Raw genomic sequence first — 4,234 nt, 5'->3', positions numbered from 1 at the left:
GGCCCGGGCTGGGGATTTGAACCCGTCACCTTAGGTGTATGTGGCTGGCGCCTTAGCCGCTTGAGCCACAAGCGCCGAGCCTCTTTTTGACAATCTTCAGCTTCACAAGGGTTCTGAGGACGGCCACAAGGCAGAGCAAGAGATGGCTGCCACCTCCATAGGTAGCACCGAGGGAAAGAGTAATTTGTCTATTTCTTATAGAGACAGGGTCCCACTCTTGCTCAAGCTGGTCTAGAACTCCTAATCTCAAGCTATCCTCCCACAAAAGTCTCCCAAAGCTCTAGGATTACAGGAGTGAACCACCGCACCAGGCCACGAGATTTTATTCAAGGATAAATGTATGTAAAGCATGTAGCTGAACACAGTAAGTATTGAATAAATACTGCTATTGTCATCATCAGGATCTTCAATCCTCCCAAGAAGCCTATCAGTTATCTAGATTATGCATTATTTCCATTTTAAAGGTAAGAAAACTGAAGTTTAGGAATGTTAAGCAATATTATCTAGGTAGTAGGTAAAACTTCAAACCATCTAGTTTTTATTTATAATCTGTGATCTGATTTCAGAGCTAAATTTCTACTGAAATGCTTCTTAGCTACTATCTGCTAATTAAATGTTCTAGTTGCACTCCAGGCTGTTCACAAACATGAGTGTGTGTGTGTGTGTGTGTGTGTGTGTTCTGGTGGGAGGGTGGTGACAATCAATGGACAGCAATAAGCAAAAATGCAGAACTGGGAGTACACATGACCGATAATCCTAGAATCATAGAAGTTTTAAAGCTTAAATTAGGGCTTCAAATTCAGCCTTTGGGCCGAATCTGACCTAACCACATATTAAAGAAAAAAAAAAGAAAAGAAAGAAACAAGCTGTATAAGAAAGTCTGAATGAGAATGTATTTAGAAAGGTTTTACACTTTCCAGTTGTTTCAGGCCCCACATTGCCCTTTCATTTCACCTGGCTGACTCACACAGTTACCTGAAATCTACAAGACATAGTTTTTAAACTTTTGCTTAAAGGAAACTTCCAGAGTCTCCTCTTTGAAAAATGAAACTTTAGTAGGTTAAGTGCCTGGCTTGTAGAAACACAGCTGATTCTGGTAGTCAAGATTTCATATCAAAGGGGGAGAATTATTTCATGCCAAGGACAGATGAGGACAAATTAAGGCTTTGGTATGTTTAGCACTTTTGCAGGCTGTGTTTAAGGATATTAGTTTAATAATGCAAAACTGGCTAAGGCAGATTACAGGGTACGTAACACGTGCAGCAGGAAGACAGTTGGGACACATTCCTATTAAGATAAATAATATCAGATAGCGAGCAGTCAGGGAAGTGTGTCACGAATGGTTAACAGATGTACAGAAGGATTGTTCCCTACAGCCCCAGGGGGAGCTTAGTGAGGCCTGAACCTGAACGATTCCTTGCACTGGTTATAGCTGTGATGACAAACTTAAGTCGTGGTGTTGTACAAATACTGGATTTCATTAATTTCCACACAAGATTATTTTTTCACGTTTAAAATCTGGAATTATAATGCTGATTGCATCAGATGGCTTCTTACAGTCATGGTGAGCCAGGGAGCAGTTGTGACTCAGTTGTTTTTGCACATGCATGCATGAACTCTTCCGCACTTCCATTAAGTTATAGGCAATGTTGGCTCTATACTTACTATATTTAATTGCCATTTAAAATGTCTTCTTAAAGATAACACTGTGATCTGGCACTCAGTAACAAAAAGTTACTGAGTGTAGGCATGAAAACAGAACAGTGACAGTTTGTAAACTTGTAGGGATGACACAAATAGAGATTATTGGAAGAATGACCGCAATTCCATTTTTTTCTTGCAAAGCAACCAAATAAGTAGCAATTTCTTAAAATGGTGGATAACTTTGAGTAGGTAAATTTAAAGGTTGGCGAAATCACCAAATTCCCTCAGAATATAAGAAAGAAATTTTTAAGAACGTGAGAACAGCTTTTGAGTCAGAGGTATTTTGTTGGTAAGCAATCAACATTAATTTGTCAAAAACTTCCTCTGTCTTTGCTGAAAAACTGAAATTATATGTGTAGTCAAGTAGGAAATTGTAGTAAGCCACCCTTTTGGACAACCATCAAAATTATACTCTCAATGGTAAAGATATCAAAGGCATACAGATTTATGTAAATTAATGGCATGTCACTTTGATACTATGTATAAGCATGCCACTATATTTAATTTAAAACTATCAAATAATACATATTTAATAAATCTTCCCTTATGGTGATATTAAGCATAATCACAAGAATGGGATGTATGATGTTCTAATTGATTGTCCATAAAGTTGCCATCAGCACTGAATTAGCAAAAGCCCAGCGATTGTTCCTAGGGGAAGTACAGATTAGGTTCCTGTGAGCCTGCAGTCAGTAGGTTTTCATTAGCTGATCAATATATAACCTTGTTTTATGTGCATTTCTGTTTAAAGACACCTTATTTAATATACATAGGCAATCCCCTGGGTGTAAATGACCCAAATTAAGGAAATCTGAATTTAGGAATGGGCTCTCGAGGCTTCTCATAAGGATAATTTGTTATTAAATAAATCATTTGAGAACTAGTTTCTTCCATGCATGTAACCAATCTGCATGGTGTAAGTGGTTCGCTGAGGCAGTTACCTTTATGCTAGTGGCTGGTCTCATAGGTAGGTAGAGAAGCAGCTGATAGAAATACAAGAAGGTGAAGAATCAGAAGATCAGAGCCAAGAACGTTTACAAGAAAAGAATCAGCTGAAGGCTCTGTTTTATTAAAGCAGAATTTGTGAAGCTTAAGGAGAAAGAGCCTAACATTGAGCAGTTTACAAAGATTTGCTGTGCAGCCAGTGAGAAGATCAGCTGCTACCAGACCATTTATGATGCAGAAATAGAAAGGCTGTGCAGGGTGGCACCTGTGGCTCAAAGGACTAGGGCGCCAGCCCTATATACAGGAAGTGGTGGGTTCAAACCCAGCCCCAGCCAAAAACTGCAAAAGGAAAAAAAAATAAAAAGGCTGCACAAACAACCAGAAACACCTCTTGAAGAAACTGACTTCAGTAGTAGGCTTCTCTTATCCACCACAGAATCAAATCCTGATTCTCCAGCACCCATCCCATCCTCTCCAGCACCGTCTCCATCCTCATCTTTCAATTAGCTAGTCCATCTTCTTGCCTCAAAAATATCCTGTCCAGAAAGCATTGTTGATGCAACACTAGGTGAGTGTTAACTTTTATTATTCTTTTTTGAAATGTATCCTATCTTAACTCTCTGTATGAGTTTGTTTTTCTGTTTCTGTTTGTTTGACTTAAAAGAAAGAGCACAATCATTTCTGTAACTTATTATTAAAGCACAGGGGTATTATTATTATTACAGTATATGAGCCATTATAGTATTGTTATTATGATTGTTACCATATATGCACTGTTCATCAGGGATTCTCATTACCTACAAATCTGACCTAAAGGCAGTCTCAGGAATGTATCTCATCTGTAAACCAGGGATAGCCTGTATTGTTGATTCATTAACATTGAACTGTACCCAACAGAAAACTCTAAGCTCGGCTTGGTGCCTGTGGCTCAAGCAGGTAAGGCGCCAGCCATATACACCTGAGCTGGCGGGTTCAAATCCTGCCCTGGGCCTGCCAAACAACAATGATGGCTGCAACCAAAAAATAGCCAGGCCTTGTCGTGGGTGCCTGTAATCCCAGCTACTTGGGAGGCAGAGGCAGGAGAATTACTTGAGCTCAGGAGTTGGAGGTTGTTGTGAGCTGTGATGCCATTGCACTCTACTTAAGGCGACAGCTTGAGGCTCTGTCTCAAAAAAAAAAAAAGAAAGAAAGAAAACTCTAAGCTTGAATAAAGCTTAATTAACATCCATATTTTCTTTGCAAGGCACGCCATACTCTTCTGGGGTCTAGTAGGAACACTATGGTTGGGGACCATTTTAAACAGTGACACTGTCATTGGACGGCTCTCGCAAAGCAAATGGAAAACTTCGACAGTTTTCCCCCTTTCCTTTTCTTTCTTTCTTTTTTTTAAACAACTTTTCTTCAGTATCTTTATCTAGAGGCACAGATGCTCAAGGACACCAAATGGTTTGAATTCTACCACTGGCCATGTGACCTCCAGGTGGACGGGAGAATTCCAGACCTGTATGAAGCTGGTGCAGACCTGAGCAGGCAAGCTCCAGTTACCTTTAACTGATTAACATATCGTTATAATACTAAAAGTCAC

The sequence above is a fragment of the Otolemur garnettii genome, unplaced genomic scaffold (genome assembly GCF_000181295.1).
Source record: "Otolemur garnettii isolate 467f Iridium unplaced genomic scaffold, OtoGar3 scaffold00036, whole genome shotgun sequence".
Lineage (NCBI taxonomy): Eukaryota > Metazoa > Chordata > Mammalia > Primates > Galagidae > Otolemur > Otolemur garnettii.
Note: the sequence above shows the minus strand (reverse complement) of the source record.